Source organism: Rhinoderma darwinii, chromosome 3, assembly GCF_050947455.1.
Source record: "Rhinoderma darwinii isolate aRhiDar2 chromosome 3, aRhiDar2.hap1, whole genome shotgun sequence".
Classification (NCBI taxonomy): domain Eukaryota; kingdom Metazoa; phylum Chordata; class Amphibia; order Anura; family Rhinodermatidae; genus Rhinoderma; species Rhinoderma darwinii.
The window spans coordinates 135,618,711-135,639,782 of record NC_134689.1 but is presented as its reverse complement, the minus strand read 5'-3'; the positions used below and the strand labels follow the sequence as shown (position 1 = coordinate 135,639,782).

Here is a 21,072-nt window from a genome sequence, read left to right as displayed (position 1 = left end):
ATGCTTGTTTTGAGGGTTTCTTCTCTCCATGGAAAACATCATAGTGATAGTTCTTCCAAGAGCTGAATGTCATTTACCAAATTATTTTTACATATGTGCACTGGACCTGGATCAAAAAGATAAACAATTTTATCATTGATCTATTTGTGTAATGGTTATTATGAACATTCGGAAACAAATCAGTAAGGAAAAATGCCCAGCTTAAAAGTTTCTTAAAAAGCTAGTAGAAGGCTTTGTTCACATCTGCGTTGGGATCCCGTTCTGACGTTCCGTCTGAGCTTTCTGCCCGAGGTTTCCATCACCATGGATTTCAATGGTGACGGATCCGGTGCCCATGTGTAATGGCTGGGGTAGGGAGACCGACAGGTGAGCCCTAATCTATCCGCCACTCAGTCCCAGCCTACTTGCACGACCCGTCCTAGGCGACGGCGTAGAACTGGGCGACGGTCCCTACGCTCAATACGTGCACAACAGACAAACAGACAAGGGTACACAGAAGATAAGGGAGTCAAACCAGGAGTGTACGAGGTACCAAACGCAGAGCAGGAGCGTAGTCAGTAAAGCCAGGGTCAATCTAAAGCAGAGGTCAACAGTACTAGCAGAACAGCAGAGCCAGGAAACAAGACAGAATCACAGGCAAAGGAGGAGCAGGAAATGAAGGTATAAATAGACCGAGGGCGGGAGCTAGCTCCGTCTGGCCAGGCTGCGATAGGTTCTCCCACTCCTCAGCCTCCCAGCCTGAGTGGTAGAAGATCGAGTCACTCTATCAGACCTAGGAGCAGATGCAGACTGATTAACCAGGGGAGTCGACACAGAAGCGGTGTCTGGCAAATCCTTTACACCATGGTTTCAGTTTGTCTATGTTGTGCCCCGGACCTGTCGTTTTGCCGGAAGCAATAGCGTAGAGTGTGTGTGTGTGTCAGTCATGTGACCACCACTCACACACGTGTTTGGACCACATAGAGGACACATCGATGGGCTAAGTGAATAGGACTAATGGTGGAATAATGATGAACAACTACTTCACTGTGCACATATTCACAGTCTCTAAAGGATTTATAAAATGGCTGCTTATCTCTAGGGGATGTTGTAATAAAGTTAAATATTAGAAAAAATTAAAAATATCCAGAGTAATCGCCGCATGCAGCACAGACAGCAGCTAGACGGGCTGGGAGTGACTCAATAAGGTGTTGGTAGGTTGTCTCAGGTATCTGGAGCCATGGTGACTGCAGTGCATCCCACATTTCCTGGATGCGTGGGGAGGATCCATAGAGCGAACAAGACGATAGAGATGGTCCCAAAGATGCTCAATTCGGTTCCAGTCTGGCGAATTAGGGGGCCAGGGAAGTACTTGGAAGTCTTGGTCGTGCTCTTCCAACCACGTTGGGACATTTCTAGCCGTGTGACATGTCGCATTGTCTTGCTGGAAGGTTCCATCTGCCCCCAGCGAAGACAAACAGCATGTGTGGGTGGACGTGATCTGCAACAATGGATTCATAGCCAAATCGGTTCAGAGTGCCTTCCACATAGATGAGTGGGCCAAGAGAATGCCATGAAAAAAAGTCCCCAGACCATAACGCTGAAATCAAACCTATGGTTTCCGTTTGTTTCAATCAGGGTTCCGTTCACGGGTTCCCCTGACGGAAAGCTCAGACGGAACGCCTGAACGGAACTCTGACGCAGATGTGAACGAAGCCTTACCATGGTTTAGATAACTCCACAACATATAGACTTCTATACAGCACTGCATACTTTGCTGTCGCTTTATAAATAGGGGGTTGAAAATATGTAAAAGAAGTCAGGACTTTACAGACTATGCCGTGTTCCAAATTATTATGCACATTGGATTTAAGTGTTAAACATTTAAATTATTAGTTTTTCAACTAAACTCATGGATGGTATTGTGTATTAGGGCTCTTTAGATCATTGTAATCAATCTCAGGCCTCATTTACACGAGCGTATTATACACGCGTGCGACGCGCGTGCTTTTCACGCGTGTCGTACGCACCTATCATAGTCTATGGGGCTGTTTAGACGATGCGTGAATTTTGCGCAGTGCGCGTGCGTTGCGTAAAACTCACGACATGTTCTAAAATCGTGCGTTTTTCGCGCATCACGCACCCATTGAAGTCAATGGGTGCGTGAAAACCACGCATGCCGCACGGAAGCACTTCCGTGCGAACTGCGTGATTCGCGCAAGAGCTGTCAAACTCCTGAATGTAAACAGAAAAGCACCACGTGCTTTTCTGTTTACAAACATCCAAACGGAGTGTCAAATTCGAGATGAGCGCACCGAACTTCACCGGGTTCGGCCAAACTCGTTTTGACCGAAACCGGTAAAAAATGTTCGGGTACGCGACGTCAGGAGACAGTCTCTGTCCACGGTGCTGAAAGCGTTAAACTGGTTCAGCACCATGGACAGTGACTTCCGCTCCGAAAATCCATGAACCTGTAAAAAAAAAAAGACGTTCTGACTTACCGATAACTCCGGTCCGACCTCCCGGGATGACAGTTAAGTCCAAGTGACAGCTGCAGCCAATCACAGGCCAAGCACAGGCTGCAGCCAATCACAGGCTGCAGCGGTCTCATGGACTGCGGCGTCATCCTGGGAGGTGGGGCCGGATGACGAGAGAGGGACGCGTCACCAAGGCAACGGCCGGGAGACCGGACTGGAGGAAGCAGGCAGTTCATGGTAAGTTTGAACATCTTTTTTTATTCACAGGTTGGTGTATATTGTGATCGGCATTCACTGTCGAGGGTGCTGAAAGAGTTACTGCCGATCAGTTAGCTCTTTCAGCACCTTGGACAGTGACGGGCGTCGACTAGCCTCATCTCTATGATGGCGGCTGCGCGAAAATCACGCAGCCGCGCATCATACACGGATGACACACGGAGCTGCCAAGTGCCTTTTGCGCGCGCAAAACGCAGCGTTTTTTTGCGCGCGCAAAACGCACACGCTCGTGTAAATGAGGCCTCAGACACCGGTGATAATTAGTTTGCCAGGTGTGCCCAATCAAAGGAAAACTAGTTAATAAGGACGTTCCACATTATTAAGCAGGCCACAGGTTTCAAGCAATATGGGACAGAAAAAGGATCTCTCTGCTTCCGAAAAGCGTGAAATTGTCCAAGGTATTGCACTAGGTATGAAAACATTGGCTATTTCAAGAAAACTTAGGCGTGATCGTCGTACTGTGAAAAGATTTGTGGCTGATTCAGAGCACAGACGGGTTTGTTCAGATAAAGGCATTATGAGGAAGGTTTCTGCCAGACAAATTAATAGGATTAGGAGAGCAGCTGCTAAAATGCCATTGCAAAGCAGAAAAAAGGTATTTGAAGCCGCTGGTGCCTCTGGAGTCCTGCGAACCTCAAGGTGTATGATCCTCCAGAGGTTTGCAAGTGTGCATAAAGCTATTATTCGGCCACCCCTAAACAATGCTCACAAGCAGAAACGGTTACAGTGGGCTCAGAAATACATGAAGACTAAATTTTCAAACCGTGTGGTTTAGTGATGAGTGCCGTGCAACCCTGGATGGTCCAGATGGATGGAGTAGGGGATGGTTGGTGAATGGCCACCATGTCCCAACAAGGCTGCGACGTCAGCAAGGAGGTGGCGGAGCCATGTTTTGGGCTGGAATCATGGGGAGAGTGCTGGTAGGCCCCTTTAGGGTACCCGACGGTGTGAAAATGACCTCTGCAAAGTACGTAGAGTTTATGACTGACCACTTTCTTCCGTGGTACAAAAAGAACCGTGCCTTCCGTAGCAAAATTATCTTCATGCATGAGAATGCACCATCTCATGCTGCAAAGAATACCTCTGTGTCATTGGCTGCTATGGGCATAAAAGGAGAGAAACTCATGGTGTGGCCCCCATGTTCCCCTGACCTCAACCCTATTGAGAACCTTGGAGCATCCTCGAGAAAAATATCTATGAGGGTGGCAGGCAGTTCACATCAAAACAGAAGCTCTGGGAGGCTATTCTGACATCCCGCAAAGATATTCAAGCAGAAACTGTCCAAATACTCACAAATTCAATGGATGCAAGAATTGTGAAGGTGATATCAGAGAAGGGGTCCTATGTTAACATGTAACTTGGCCTGCTAAGTTTTTATTGATTTCTGTAAATATGACCTCCTGATGCTGCAAATTACCATTTTAGTTCTCTTTACAACCTTTAAAATGTTTTGATCTCTGTTGTGCATAATAATTTGAAAAAAAATAAATCTGTTATCATTAGATTTGTTCAATAAAATTTGCATTATACTCCAACGGTTGATGGCTTGAAGATTATACTGACTGTCATTTGCATCGACTATTTAGGAAAATCAGCAAAAAATAACATTTGCATAATAATTTGGAACGTGGTGTATAACACAGAATGATTTTAAAAGTTGTTTCTCAGCTGTAAAGTTGGAAAAAACAAAAAACTAATTTTAAAATTACATGCAGTTAGAAGCTGCAGCGGACACAAGCACTAAAGCTGGCCATGCACATTAGAGAAAAGTTGGCCAAAATGGCAGATTTTGGGTCTTTCGGCCAACCATTGTTTGTAAAATTAAAACGCACTCGTGGTAGGCTGAAACCACAATAGAAATGAAGGGAAAAATAAAAGCACTTCCTTCATTTCTTTTTCTAAACATCAAAACCGTGTGTCATAAGGATGGCATATGTGTGAAAACCACGCAGCTAACAATTATGACACACGGAACTGCAACGCGCAAAAAAACGCAGCTTTTTTTTGCACGCGCAAAATGCACACGTTTGTGTGAATAACGCCTGTTTAATTTTTCCTTAAAAAAAAGCTGTGAGAGATCTTGTTTTTAGCGGCCATAGTTTTTATTGGTGCAATTTTTGGGTGACTTTTTATTCTATGTTTTGGGAGGGTTGGTGACCAAAAAAACAGCGATTCTGGAATGGTTTATTTCATTTTTTTACGGTGTTCACCGTGCAGGAAACATAACATGATGTATTTAGTGCTTGGGTCCTAATGGACGGGGCGATTCCAAATATGTGTGCTTTTTAAATGTTTTTATCCATCATAAAAGGCTAATTATGGGAAAAAGGGTGATTCTCAAGATAAAAAATTATTTTAAAAAAAAGTGTTTATTTGCTTTAATTTTTTTTTTTTTTGGTCCCACTAGGGGACTTTATTAGAATAGCGATCAGGGCTTCATGCCTTTTACACTGCACAACCTACATAGTACAGTGTATTAGAGCAGTCAGTTATACACTGACAGCAGTCCTATTAGGCTCCGCCTCTGGGAAGGGCCTAATATGCTTCTGTACTTGGCAGATTAGAAGGCTATTGTTAGGCACATCGTCGACGCCTTCATGGCCTAACGGCCAGAAACCACCTAGATGCAGCGATCACTTTTGATCGCTGCATCTAAGGGGTTAATCGGCCAGACTGGAGGCTAGCTCCGGTCCTGGCGTTCCAGCAGGGCGTCAGCTGTAATATACAGCTGACACCCGCTGCTGATGGCACGTGCTCAGCTTCTGGGCCCGATCCATCACTGCCACGCACAGTTATGTGCTGTTGCGTTAAGTACCTAACTGCAGCGACGTAATCGTACGTGGTATGTCGTTATCGGATTAAGAAAAGGTACGTTTGCACGTGCAGGAGATACTGCAGATTTTCTGCAACAGAAAGTCTGCAGTGGGATCTTAAAAAAATAAATAATAAATTTCTGCGTATATTACTGTGAAATGGAATGTAGCTGTGGAAATCATTGCAGATTTTCCACAGCAGTATTACCTGCAGTTTTAGTGTGAAACATTGATTGTAGCAAACTTTATCTGCACCTGTGGATTTCCTGCGGTTTACAATGTTTTCCACTATGTCAATGATGTACAAACCACAACAAAAGTCAACTTGCGTATTTTAGTGCAGAATTTATCCTCCACGTTCAAGCCTGTGCCCCAAATACGCAGCATCACCGCTCAGAATACGCAGCATAAATTAACATGCTTCATATTTGGAAGCCGCAGCGCAGACTTTCCGTATGACTTTTCTGTATTTTTCTTTCCCCGCAGCGTGTGCCTGAGATTTGCAGAAATCTTACCCACTTTGCCGTTACTGTAAATGCTGCGGAATTTCCGCACATAATTCCAGTGTGGAAATTCCATAGCGTATGCCGTCTGTGGCAACATACACTTTCAGAGGCAGATTTTCTGCCCATTAATCGATAATAACATGTTAATCGGCACTCGATTAGTACATCTTAATGAAGCAATTATTGCGAGTGCAGAGACGATTCTTAATATGATCGTTCGCCCCCATACAGTGATGATTTTTTTGGCCGCATAAAAGATACGATCTGCCAACAAATGACACGTTTGGTGGCTAATCGCTGCCATGTTTACATGGGGCAACACTTGGAAACCGACATCTGAAGGTGTAAAAGGGCCTTAATGGAGTTTTCCCACAATTAACATTTATCATCTATACACAGGATTGTGCAGCACTCGGCTGTTTCCATCAGCACTATAGACCTTGAATGGAGCGGCAGTACACATGCGTGACCGCCGATCTATTCAAAATTCTCCTCACTGCAATCGTGAAGTGAGGGAGAACAGTGGTCAGGACCCCATTTCTAGTGATTGTGGGGGTCCCAGTGGTGGGGCCCCCAGCGATAATACATATCAATTTTAATTGTGGAAACCCTCTTAAATACACAAGGCCTAGATGTACACAATTTGTTGACTGTTAGAGCAGTGGCATTTCATGGCTGTCACAATGCAGGTTCTACAATTTTAGTTGAAGAAATAAGTCAATTAAGTGAGCAATTAAGTGAAGGAGTTCATTTACTTTACATAAATTGTTCTGGCTAAATGACTTCAGTCTGCATGTCAATATTGTATTGGCCAATTATTTGTTAGCTCAGCTAATATATGTAGCTGAGCACCGAACACACAAAATAAATCCTCAGTATTAATAATTAATAACACGGATACCTAAACGATGGATATACAAGGTGGAAATAATACTGGGAATCACTTCGTAACATTGGTGTATCACTCATAATTACAGTGTGGCAGGCTCAGTATTCCCCGATATGGTCTATTATTAACCACATAGCACCTGGGGTATTTCACCGTCACGCTTTTCCACGTATCTGCATCCTGTTGAAAGGTACCTTCCAACGGGATACAAAAACGTGGTGTGAACAGATCCTTAAAGGGAACCTGTCCTGTGGAAAAAATGCTGTCTTATCTGCATGTTATAGAGAAGGAGCTAAGAAGATTGATATATGGCTTTGTGCAAATATTTTTTTAGGATAACATGTAATTTATACATTTTTGGAATCCCTGCTCACTGTGGGCTAGAGTCCAGTGGGCGGTCTCAACTTCTGTGACAGCTGTAACTAGGTAGTGTAATGTATTAGAGCAGCTATCAGTGCTGCAGGTCTTGAAATAAAAAAATAAAATGAATAAAAAAAAATAAAAATATATTTTATAAAAGTGTGAAAATAAGTTATAAGTTCCAAAAACAAAAAAATGATTTTTTTTTTCCTATAAGGCCCCATGCACACGAACGTGCTTTTGCGGCCGCAATTCCCCTGAAAATCCACGGGAGAATTGCGGCCCCATTCATTCCTATGGGGCCATGCACATGACCGTGGTTTCCAAATTTTTCACATTTTCTCAAAATTTTGGTGTTTTTCACAAATAAACACTGAATATATCGACCAAATTTTAGCACTAACATAAAGTCCAATGCGTCACGAGAAATCCAAGAGATTCTGAGATAGTTAGGTGAAAGCATTTCAAGTTATTACCACATAAAGCGACACGTCAGTTTTGAAAATAATGGTCTGGTCCATAAGGGTATGTGCACACACTTACTAAAAAATGTCTGAAAATACAGAGCGGTTTTCAAGGGAAAACAGCTCCTGATTTTCAGACTTTTTTAAACCAGATGCGCGTGTTTTTTCCAAGCTGTTTTTCTATAGAGTCAATGAAAAACTTTTTCAAGGGTGTTTTTTTTTTACGTAGCCGGTTTTTAAAACTGGCCGCATAAAAAAAAACAAAAAAAAAAAAAAAAACACACAGCCTGTCGGAACAGAACAATGTTTTTCCCATTGAAGTCAATGGGCAGATGTTTGGAGGTGTTCTGCCTCCGATTTTTCGGTCGTTTACGGCCCGAAAAACTGCCAAAAATAAGCTGTGTGAACACACCCTCAGGAAAAAGGGTCCTTAAAGGGTTAAGCCAATAGGCTCACTAGAAATGGGTCATGCGCACTGACATGGTTTACAAACAGAGCAGAGGTTGGCATGCGCATTACGGTTACTTTATGAGATCAAAATAAGAATGCGGTCACCTACGCTATTTTCTAGATTATATGTTTAAGAGAGAGCACCATCCAACTATAGTGCACCTGCATAATGCTGGCTTCCATCATAGTGTTGGTGAGCTAACATTAGAAGACCAAAAATAAATAAAAAAAACTATTTGCTGGAGTGCTACTTTAACCCCTTAATAGCAAAGGTATTTTAAACCTTAATGACCGAGCAATTTTTCAAGTTTTTCCATCGTCCCTTTCAAAGATCTATAACTTTATTTTTGCGTCGACAGCTGTATAAGGACATTTATTTGTGGGACAAGTTGTAATTTATAATAGCACCATTTTGGGGTACTTATAATTAATTAACTTTTTATTAACTGTTTAGTGGGGTACTAGAAAAAAACCCAGAAAGGTCATCTTTTTTTGCGTCCTAATTTTACGCCATTTACCGTGTGGTATAAATAACTTTATTCAGCAGGTCGTTACAATTGCGGCGATACCAAATTTATATGGATTTTTTTATGTTTTCCTACTTTTACACAGTAAAAACACATTTTTTTCAAAATTATTTGCTTTTGTGTCGCCATATTTTAAGAGCCATAACTTTTTTATTTTTTGACTGATGCAGCTGTATGAGGGCTTTTTTTTGTGGGACGACTTGTAGTTTTTAGTGGTACCATTTTGGAGTAGATGCGATGGTTTGATCACTTTTTAGCAAATTCTTTTGAAGGCAGGATGAACAGAAAACAGCAATTCTGGCGTTGTTTTTTATTATATTTTTACGGCGTTCTTATCGTTTTATAGTTGGGTTCGTTACGGACGTGGCGATTCCAAATATGAGTAACTGTTTACTTTTTTTCATAATGAAGTATTTTGTAAAAGGAAAAAGTGGCGACTTTTTTTTATTTTATTTGGGACATTTCAAACTTTATTTAACTTTTTTTACTTTATTTTTAGTCCCACTGGGGGACTTTACTGTGCAGACTTTTGATCGCTATTATAATACACTGCAATACTTTGGTATTGCAGTGTATTATTGCCGGTCAGTGTAAAACTGACAGGCACCTGTTAGGTCATGCCTCTGGCATGGCCTAATAGGCAATCACTAAAGGCAGACCTGGGGGCCTTTGTTAGGCCCCCAGGCTGCCATAGAACCCATCAGCACCGCGCGATGCATGCGGGGATGAGAGAGGGAGCCCCGCCTTCTAAAATGACTCGGATGTGGCGCTCGCTATTGAGCGCCGCATCTGAGGGGTTAAATATGATCGGAGACCACTGCTAGTGGTCTCTGATCGTTGCCCTGAAGCCCGAGGCTGTTACGAACAGCCCGGGCTTCAGTAGCACCCCGCACGATGCGCGGAAAGTTCTTCTGAAGTGCCGACGTGAACTATCCTGAACGGCCGACGTAAAACCACTATATGCCGGTCGTTAAGGCGTTAAAGGGAAGGGAGACCAAGCAGTTAAAAATATATAAAAAGCCTTCTAGAGGGAAGGTGGGCTGGGTTGTTGATGTATACATTTTGGATTGTACATGGTTGTATAGTTTTAACCCCTTTTGGACCCAGCCTGTTTTGGCCTTCAGGACCCAGCCAATTTTTTCAAATCTGACATGTGTTACTTTATGTGGTAAGAACGTTGGAATGCTTTTACCTATCCAAGAGATTCTGAGATTGTTTTCTCGTGACATGTTGTACTTTATGTTCGTGAAAAAATGTTGTCGATAATTTTGGTATTTATTTCTGAAAAACACCACAATTTAGCAAAAATTAGCATTTTTCTAAATGTAAACGTATCTGCTTGTAAAACAGATAGTAATACCACACAAAATAGTGACTAGTCAACATCCCCCATATGTTTGCATCATTTTTTGAACGTCCTTTTATTTTTCTAGGACGTTACAAGGCTTAGAACTTCAGCAGCAATTTCTCATATTTTAAAGAAAATTTCAAAAGGCTATTTTTTCAGGGACCAGTTCAGTTCTGAGGTGGCTTTGAGGGCCTTATATATTAGAAAATCCCCAGAAGTAACCCCTTTTTGAAAACTGCACCCCTCAAGGTATTCCAATCAGCATTCACAAAGTGTTTTAACCCTTTAGGCGTTTCACAGGAATTAAAGCAAAGTAGAGGTGAAATTTACAAATTTTATTTCTTTTGCCGAAATTCATTTCTAATACATTTTTTTTTGTAACACAGAAGGTTTTACCAGAGAAATGCAACTCAATATTTATTGCCCAGATTCTGCAGTTTTTAGAAATATCCCACATGTGGCCCTAGTGTGATAATGGACTGAAGCCCTGGCCTCAGAAGCAAAGGAGCACCCAGTGGATTTTGGGACTCTTTTTTTAGAATATATTTTAGGCACCTTGTCAGGTTTGAAGAGGTCTTGTGGTGCCAAAACAGTGGAAACACCCCAAAAGTTACCCCATTTTAGAAACTACACCCCTCGAGGAATTTATCTAGGTGTATAGTTAGCATTTTGACCGCACAGGTTTTTCGCTAAATTTATCAGAATTAGTCTGTAAAAATGAAAATCTACTTTTTTTCTGAAAAAACATAGAAATTTTTAATATTTACGAAGAATAATGAAGAAAATCACCCAAACATTTGTAAAGCAATGTCTCCCGATTACAGCAATATCCCATATGTGGTAATAAACTGCTGATTGGACCCACAGCAGGGCTCAGAAGGGAAGGATTGCCATTTGGATTTTGGAGAACGGAGTTTGCTGGATTGGTTTTCGGTTCCATGTCGCGTTTGCAACGCCCTGGAGAGACCAAAACAGGGGAAACTCCCCAAAAGTGACCCAATTTTGGAAACTACACCTCAAGGAATTTATCTAGGGGTATAGTTAGCATTTTGACCACACAGGTTTTTTTGCAGAATTTAGTGGAATTAGGCAGTGAAAATGAAAATCAACGTTTTTTCTGAAAAAGCATAGACATTTTTACAAGGAATAAAGGAAAAAAGAACCACAACATTTGTAAAGTATTTTCTCCCGATTACGGCAATACCCCATACGTGGTAATAAACTGCTGATTGGACCCATGGCAGCGCTCAGAAGGGAAGTAGCGCCATTTGGATTTTGGAGCACGGATTTTGCTGGATTGGTTTTCGGTGCCATGCCGCCTTTGCAACGCTCTGGAAGGGACCAAAACAGTGGAAGCCCCCCAAGTTACCCCATTTTGGAAACACCCCTCAAGGAATTTTTCTAGGGGTATAGTGCGCATTTAGACTTCACGGGTCTTTTGCAGAATTTATTAGAATTAGGCGGAGAAAATATCACAATTTTTTTCCACTAAAATTTGGAATTTTCTCATTTTCACAAGAGATAAAAGGAGAAATAAACAACCAATTTTTGTAAAGCAATTTCTCCCGGGTACGGAAATACCCCACATGTGGTCATACATTGTTTTCATTATTAATGAATTAACCCTTTCAAGACTGATCCATTTTTTGATTTCTTATTTTCGTTTTTCACTACCCGCCATCCAAGAGCCATAACTTTTTGTTTTTCCGTCAGTAGACTGATGTGAGGGCCTATTTCTTGCAGGAGGAATTGTAGTTTCTATTGATACCATTTAAAGTGCCATAAAAAGTACTGGGAAACTGAAAAAAAAAATAGGAAAATATAGGAATATAGGAAAAAAATCTGATTCCATTTTTTGGGGTTTTCGTTTTGACAGCTTTCGCCGTGCGGTAAATTATTAAAGTTTATGGTGTTCACCGTGCCAGTTAAATAATGGTATATTATAATAGTTCGACCTTTTACGGACGTAGCGATCTCAATCCTGTTTATTTTTTTACATTACTTTTGAAGAAAAATGGGAAAAGTTTTTTTTTTTAACTTTAAACTTTTTTCTCTCTCACTACTAATAACTTGAATTCTTCTACACATTTTATTAGTCCCCTTAGGGGACTTGTACCAGCGATCATTGGATCCGTGGGTACAATATGCTGCAATACTAATGCAGTGTATTGTTATTTTTACATACTCCTGTAACAGCGCGATCGCTGTTCCTGTCCGTTAGTCCCGGGTGTCAGCTGTAATACACAGCTGACACCCGCAGCGTATGGAGCCGGCTCAGCACGTGAGCCCGCTCCATACATCACCCCCGCACCATGACGTGCTATTAAGTCATAGTGCTCAAAGGGGTTAATGCACAGCGGATGGTGTGAATATTGCAATTTTCCACTGATATGCCATTTTAGTGCATAATATGTCGTGCCCAGTTTGTGCCCCTGAAGACAAATACCTCATAAAGCGTTAAGCGGGTTTTCCTGGGTATGGCGATGCCATATATGTGGGCACAAACTGCTGTTTGGGCACGCTGCAGGGCTCAGAAGGGAGGGACGCCATTTTGCTTTTGGAGCGCAGATTTTGCTTGGTAGTTTTTCTGTTTGGGGTTTCGCTGGTATTTCAGTTTATAATGTGGGAGCATATGTAATCTGTGCGGAGAACATCAGGGCATAATAAGAGGGTATAAAAACGCTGTAAATAAATAATAATTCACAGATATGGGGCCGGTGTCGCACTGATAAATGGTGTCGGATGTTATCCGCTTTTGAAACACTCTGCACATTTTGCATCGCCATATTCTGAGAGCCAGAACGTCTTTATTTTTTCACCACCGGAGCTGCGTGAGGGCTTATTTGTTGCGGGACAATCTGTAGTTTTCATTGGTACCATTTTGGGGTACATGCGATTTTTTTGATCACTTTTTATTAAATTTTTTTGCAAGCCAGGTGACCAAAAACAAGCATCAAACCACTTAAATGCGGCGACAGCTGACCTCCCGGTTCCCGGACACTGTCCGTTAGGACAGTGTGCGCCGGGAACTACTCCGCAATAGTAAGTCTGGATGCGGGAACTAACCCCTCTGCAGGACGTACTATTGCGGAGCAGCGCGTGAAGAGGTTAAAATTAGAATAAAATTATATATATTTTTTTAAACATTTATCTTACTGGATTCAATTCCTTATCCGTACCTGTCTTCACACATAATTGCCACTATTGAAGTCAAGCAGGATGTAGGTACTGATGTTAGATTGTGGTTTGAAGAGAACAAAACAATGCCCCATATAAAAAGGCCTCGTTCACACATTCCAGATTTTATGCCGATAACCCCCTCCCATTTATTTCAATGATAAATCCCAGTCTCTGTGCGGACATGGCAGAAAATGTCGGTTGAATTTGCCGTACAGCACATCCGCGTTAGAAGTCAGAGATAAGTCTCGGATTTCTGCCGCAGATTCAGCAGTATAAAATACATATAAAAAACGTCATGTGTTTCAAGGGTCATTATTTTGAACATGCACTTTTTCTGAAGTTGCATTGAGAAAAAACCCCAAACCGAGAGCACGCTGCATTTTGTTAAAAACATTACGGACAAAAAAAATAAATAAAAAAAGAATCTATACAGTGCTGTGAAAAAGTATTTACCCTTCACTTGATTTCTTCTATTTTGTTAATTTTTCACATTTAAATGTTTTAGATCATCCAACTAATTTTAACCACTTCCCGACATCCGTCGTATATATACAGCACTGTTGGAAAGGGGTTCCCGCAAAGCGCAGTACAGTTACGTCACGGTAGTAGTGCGGGCTCAGAAGCGGAGCCCGCACCTTCACCACCGAGCATCAGCTGTATATGTTACCCTGCTGTAACGGCCAGGACCAGAGCTAGCTCCTAATCCGACCGATTAACAACCCCTCAGATGCTGAACTCAATAGAGATCGCAGAATCTGAGGAGATTTTAGCCACCGGCAACCCCAGCGACACAATGGCCTCCGTGTCTGCCTTGTACAAATGCCTAGGAGGACCCGCCCCACGGTGGGTTTTTATAGACTTGATGTCAGTGTACGACTGATAGGTAGTGCAGTATATTAGAATAGCGATCAGGTCTTCAAGTTGTAAAAAAAATTATAAAAGTTTCAAGTTAAAAAACCCTAAATTGCCTTTTAAAAAAAATACCTATACGTAATTGGTATCACCGACCCAAACTATAGAATGTTTACATAATTTATAGAAAATAAAAATAGTGATCAAAAAGTCATGTGTATCCTAAAACGGTACCAATGAAATTTACAGCTTGTCTCGCAAAAACAAGCCCTCACATCAACTGAAAAAAAAAAAAAAAGTTATGCCACTAGTAATACGGTGATGAAAAAAACATCCTGATGTGCTGGCCAGAGGGGAACATTCCTTCAGTTTCAGGGCCCTGGTATTTAGGAACTAGAAAGGGAATGGTCACAGCACATCCGCTGGAAGCGAGGGTGCCCGTATTATACCAGCGCAAAACTTTCCCAGCAATATTTCCCAAACTACGAAGGAGAAAAAGTCCCCAAAAGGTGCAGAGCGTTACAAAAAGAAAGGAAAGGGGATAAGAAAGGACACCATTTATCATTGCGACACCGGCATGTGCAGAAAAGATTGCTTCACAGCGTAACACACATCTATGGATAGTTTTATTATTTACCACATTATTAGGGTTTATTCAGACAAACGTAAAATACGTCCGTGCAACGCGCATGATTTTCACACGCCTCGCACGGACCTATGTTAGTCTATGGGGCCGTGCAGACAGTCAGTGATTTTTGCGCAGCGCGAGTCCGCTGCGAAAAAGTCACGACATGTCCGTTCTTTGGGCGTATTTCGCGCATCACGCACCCATTGAAGTCAATGGGTGTGAAAATCACGCGCAGAACACGGAAGCACTTCCGTGGGACGCGCGTGATTCGCGCAACAGCAGTGAAAAGTATGACTGAAAACAGAAAAGCACCACGTGCTTTTCTGTTTACAAACATATAAACGGAGTGTCATAATGATGGCGGCTGCGCGAAAATCACGCAGCCACGCATCATATGGTGATGGCACACGGAGCTGTTAAGTGCCTTTTGCGCGCACAAAACGCCACGTTTTTCCTGCATTACAGTTCTGTGTGACATCAGTGTATGATGCTTGTCAGCATTTTTTACGCGCTTATGTCATGCGTTTTTTACGTCAGCAAAATAAACTGAAGGAGGTGGTTTTCATTTTCTCAAAATTTCTTTAGCAACTGTTGCGTGAATCACGCACAGCACGTGGATGTGCGTCCCTGTGCTGTCCGTGATTTTGAAGTCAATGGGTGCGTGATGCACAGAAAACGCACAAGTATAGGTCATGCAGCGAATTTCACGCAGCGGGAACACGCTGTGAGAAAAACACTGAATGTCTGAATGGCCCCATTGACTTGCATAGGGCCGTGTGACGTGCGTTATTTTCACGCGCGTAACACGGACGTGAAATACGCTCGTCTGAATTAGGCCGAAGTCCTACAGTGTTGCCAAACAGCCTCCACAAGTAAGGCATTACCATACCCGGAACAAAAATTGCAATTTTCACTTAGCATCATCCGCTGCCTAAATTCTGAAAAACACCTGTGGGTCTAAATACTCACTAAACCCCTTGATAAATGCCTGTAGGGGTGTGGTTTCTAAAATGGGGTCACTTTTCTTTTTGGTACATCATGGGTTTTGAAAATGCGACATGGTGTCTGCAAACAATTCCAGCAAAATCTACGCTCCAAAAGTCAAATACCACTCCATTTCTTCTGAACCCTCCCATATATGTAAACAGCCGTTTATAACCACATATGGGATTTTACCATACTCGGGAGAAATTTCTTTACAAATGTTGGGGGGTTCCTCCATTATTCCTTGTGAAAACGAAAAATGTTGATCTAAAACCACATTTTATCAGAAAAAAAATATTTCTTTTCACGCCTTAATTCAGCAAAAAAACCTTTGGGGTCAAAATTCTTACTATATCCCTAGATGATTCCTCAAGAGGTGTAGTTTCCCTAATGGAGTCACTTTTGGGGTGTTTCCACTGTACTAGTACTACAGGGGCTCAGCAAATGTGACATGGCGCCCAGAAACCATTCCAAAATCCAGATGGTGCTCCTTCCCTTCTGAGCCCTACCGTGTGTCCAAACAGCAGTTTATGACCACATTTGGGGTATTGCTGTACTCGGGAGAAATTGCTTTATAAATGTTGGGGTGCTTTTTCTCCTTTAATCCTTGTGGAAATGTAAAAAAAAAAAAAATCTACGTTTCATTGGAAAAAAAATATTTTTCATTTTCGTATAGCCTAATTCTAAGAAAACCTATGAAACACATGTGGGGCCAAAATGCTCCCTACACACCTAGATAAATTCCTTGTGGGGTGTAATTTCCAAAATGGGGTATTTTTTAGAGTGTTTCCTTTGTTTTGGCACCACAAGACCTCTTCAAACCGGACATGGTGCCTAAAATATAATCTAATAAAAAGAAGGCCCAAAATCCTCTAGGTGCTCCATTGCTTCGAAGGACAGTATTACGCTAGGGCCACATGTTGGATATTTCTAAAACCTGCAGAATCTGGGTAATACATTTGTAGTTGTATTTCTCTGGTATAAATTTCTGAGTTACAGGAAAAAAAATGGATTTCTGCAAAAAATTATGAAATTAGTAAAATTTCCCCTCTACTTTGCTTTAATTCCTGTGAAAAGCTTAAAGGTAATGTGTCGCTAGAATTTTTTTTATTTTTTAGTTAAACAATTATTTGAGTGATTACACATTGTTTCAATTGTTTTAATTTTTTCACAAGTCAGGAAATATTATAAATTAGATTCTAATTTATAACATTTCCATGTGCTGGCCACTAGAGAGAGCAGTTCCCAAAATTGCAGCATGGTCAATGTGGTAAAGCAACCTCATTGCTTTATGCTGCAAATTTGGGGTAGACACACTCTTTCTAGTGTCCTCACACAATACCCCCTCGCTTATTCTGGCTAGTGCCAGGAGAAGGAGGGGTTTGAATCTTCAAACCTCCTACACTATGTGCCGCCATTTCTGAGTGACTGCACAGTGTAGGAGGATTAGATACAGTGCTCAGCAGATAGTAGAACACGAACATAATACACACATCACATACACGAACATAAATGACCTGCTCCTGCCGCCGCTCCTATTCCTTGCGCCTTCGCTTCCTTGGACATATGGCCGGAAGCCGCGGCTGGTAGTCGTCATCTTACTGTCTGGCAGCCGCTTCTGGTCCTCATGAACATGGCGCCGGATTTCGCTCTGCGAACAAGCTCCATACTGGTCTGTGTGGGAGCGGTGCTTGCGCCGTTCCCACACAGACGGCGTACGCTGCAGAGAATGGAACGGCTCGTTAATCGACACATACAGAGATGAAAAAAAAAATAGCAGCCCCCATAGAGAAGTAAAAGTAATTAGTAAAAAGTAGAACATGAGAACACAAATAAATAAAATTTATGTTAACATCATATTAAAAAAATTCAAAAACCTTATAAATTCGATTTTGAATAATTTAAGGGGTGCATCTTTTAAAATGGGGGTTTGTAAAGTATGGGCCACTCAAAGCCACAGAACTGAACTGATCCCTGAAAAAATAGCCTTTTAAAGCGATCTTGAGAACGTGAGAAATTTCTGCTAAAGTTCTAAGCCTTCTAACATCCTAGAAAAATAAAAGGATGCAAACAAAGTACACATATGTGAAATGTTAATTAGCAACTATTTTGTGTGTTATTGCTATCTGTCTTAGGGTATGTACACACGGCTTATTTTTGGCCTGTAAATGGCTGAAAAATCGGAAGTAGAACGCCTCCAAACACCTTTTGGTGGTTTTTTTACAATTAAATACATCGACCAAATTTTACAAGCAACAAAGTCCATTGTGTCATGAGAAAACAATCAGAATCGCTTGGACAGGTAAAAGCATTTTAAAGTTATTACCACATAAAATGAAACATGTCATATTTGAAAAATGAGGCTCTGTCAGGAAGGTTAGAACTGGCCGCAGCAGGAAGGGGTTAATATAAAACAAAGATAACAAACACAAAATGCAGCTTTGAAACGATCATTCCATTTATTGAGGATAAAGATTTATCCCAAACCTATATCATTCGTGTGAAAAAGTAAATTGCCACCCTAAACTTAATAACTAGTTGTGCCACCCTTGGCAGTAACAACTATAATCAACCGTTTCCGATAACTTGTGAGGAGTCTTTTACATCGGTGTAGGGGAATTTTGGCCCCCTCTTCGCAGAATGGTTTTAATTCAGCTACATCGGAGGGCTTTCGAGCCTGAACTGCTTGTTTAACGTCTTTCCACAGCATCTCAATGGGATTCAAGTCAGGACCTTGGTCATCTATACGTTTTTTTGGCAAATGTGAGACGATCTTTTGTATTCTTTTTGGTCAGTAGTGGTTTGCGCCTTAAAACTCTCCCATGGATGTCATTTTTGCCCAGTGACTTTCTTATTGTGGAATCATGTTCATTGACCTCAAAGGGGTTTCCCCATGGAAGACATTTATGACATATCCACAGGATATGTCAAATATCAGGTAGATGCGGGTTCCACCTCTAGGACCCGCACGTATCTCTAGAACGGAGCCCCCTAAACCCCGTTCTGCTGCTCTGTGTTGCGGCAGAAGCAGGCAAATTCCGACCATGAATTAGGAAACCGCGTAGGTCGCTAAGCTACGCTGTTTCCGTAAGTCCCATAGAACTGAATGCTACGCTGCTTCTGTAACTGCCATTCACAACTATGGGAGTTACTCCTGACCATATAGTCAGGAAGTGCCTGGGGAGGCAGAGAGGAAAAAAAAAAAGTAGAACGCTGTTTAGGGGGGGACCCAGTTCTAGAGAGGTGTGGGTCCCAGAGGCGGGACCCACATCTATCTGACATATCTTGTTGATATGTCATAAATGTCTCTGAGGGGAAAAATCCCTTTAAAGGGAGTCTCAAACCAGCAGCACAGTAATATAGTGTAGCCTCACCCGAATTCAAAACGTTACATTTTTCAGCTGAGTGGCCCCGTTGCAGCAAAAATCACTTTATTCCTTCTATGCAAATTAGCTTTTTGGAGCAACGAGGTAGTCACCGTTGCTCCAAACTCATCTACCTTCTATCCCCAGTCCGACCCTCCCTTCCTAGATTTACAGGGCCAAGGCAGTGTAGAAGACATGATCGCACCCGGCCCCGTATTCACCATGAGCGCGCCCGCACCTCTGCACGGCCCGTGCGCAGCACATCACTGAAGTTTAACCGATCTAACTGGATGTACTGCGCATGCGCCGATTACGTCACACTACACCCGGGTATAATGTGACCTAACCGGCGCATACGCAGTACATAACGGAGTTATTTTGCTGTTTGTCTGGATTATTTTGCCAGTGCGCTCTTGTTGAAATTTTGGCAGGCCAGACACCGCTGTTCCGAGGCTTCTCCATTTATTAATAATGGCTCTCACTGTGGTTTGCTGGAGTCCCAGAGTCTTCGCAACGGATTTGTAACCCTTTCTAGACTGGTAGATTTCAGTGACTTGGCTCATTTATTAAGTAGCGAAGGGACCAATATAGGGCCAGGTAGGGCTTAACAGCATCTTTTATTCAATAAATGAAATCATTTATAAACAGTTTACTTGGGTTATCTTTGTCAAATATTTTACTTTTTCACAGCACTGTTAGGGCCTGTTCACATCAGCTTTGCCCTTCTGTTGAGGGGTTCCATCGGAGGTGAACCCCTCAACGGAAAGTCAAACGGAAACCTTAGCTTCCATTTGCATCACCATTGATATCAATGGTGACGGAAACATTGCTAATTGTTTCTGTTTGACACCATTTCGGAAGGTTTCCGTTTTTTTGACGGAATAGCACAGTTGACTGCGCTATTTATTTAGTCACAAAAAAACGTAAACCTGCGAAAAATGCCACAAAGAAGGTGTCAAAATGCTGAGTGAAACTGACCGTTAGGTCCTAAATGACGCACCTATCACTTCATCAATTTCTATTCAGAACGTTTTCCGATCATCTCTCGTGTCTGTGCCTTCTGAAGCAGTGTGATTGGCGAAAGATGGCGGTCGTGTCAGCAGGGAGAGTATATGGGTGCGGCTGCTTTTTCTGCAAGGACATGAAGGGAAGCAGGTGCTGGGCATGGCTGGCCTCATTCAATGGCACAGCTTTACTATTGTAGCGGTGGCCTTTTTTGGGGGGGGGGTGGGAGAATCAATTTAGACAATAATTGAATTGAAGAACAGATGTTTGCGCATCACTAGACACTTTCAAAAGGGACTAGAAAAGGGGTGTGGCTAATTGTAAAGGGCGTGGCTTAAAAGCGCACCAACATTTTGTCACTAAACAACTGCCGTAAACTCAGCCAAACAAGAAGCGGTATAAGGAAGAACAGAGTGTAACATGTCTAGCAAGATGCGTCAAGTTTATCATACAGAGTGCACCATAAATGTGGCGCATCTTCTGACTGGCGGTTCTCAGTTTACGCTGTCAGCATTAGTAAATCTGCCCCAGTATGTTTTGGTGAGAAATACAGAAACGTATTAATGCCCGCATAGTTCAGCGCGGGGTGATATATCCGCTGGAAGCACTGAAAATAGAGGTCCGATATATGGCATCTGTTGGAGCATGCAGGGATCACGGACACAAATGTGTCTCTGCAGAATGTCTAAAATTAGCAACCACTGAAATCAATTAATATTATTTTTAAATCACTCTGGTAAATTGAAAGCTCGGATCGGATTGGCTGCTGTGAATAAATAATGCTCATTTGTTTGCATAAGTTGTCATACAATGAGGCCCAGATTCCCTAGGACAACACTAAAGAGTGCTTGGTAATTTTTCTGGCCTCTAGTGTGAAAAAATAAAAATAAATATATATATATATATATACATACACACACACACACACCTGTTTACTAAATAAAAAGGGTATATATATATATATATATA

At 42.0% G+C, this 21,072-nt stretch overlaps 1 protein-coding gene across 1 annotated transcript in view; it reads right to left on the bottom strand.

The window, feature by feature from the left end:
- PPM1H (protein phosphatase, Mg2+/Mn2+ dependent 1H) overlaps nt 1-21,072 on the bottom strand; it is a 207,189-nt gene that overhangs the window by 185,278 nt on the left and 839 nt on the right. The window lies entirely within an intron of this gene.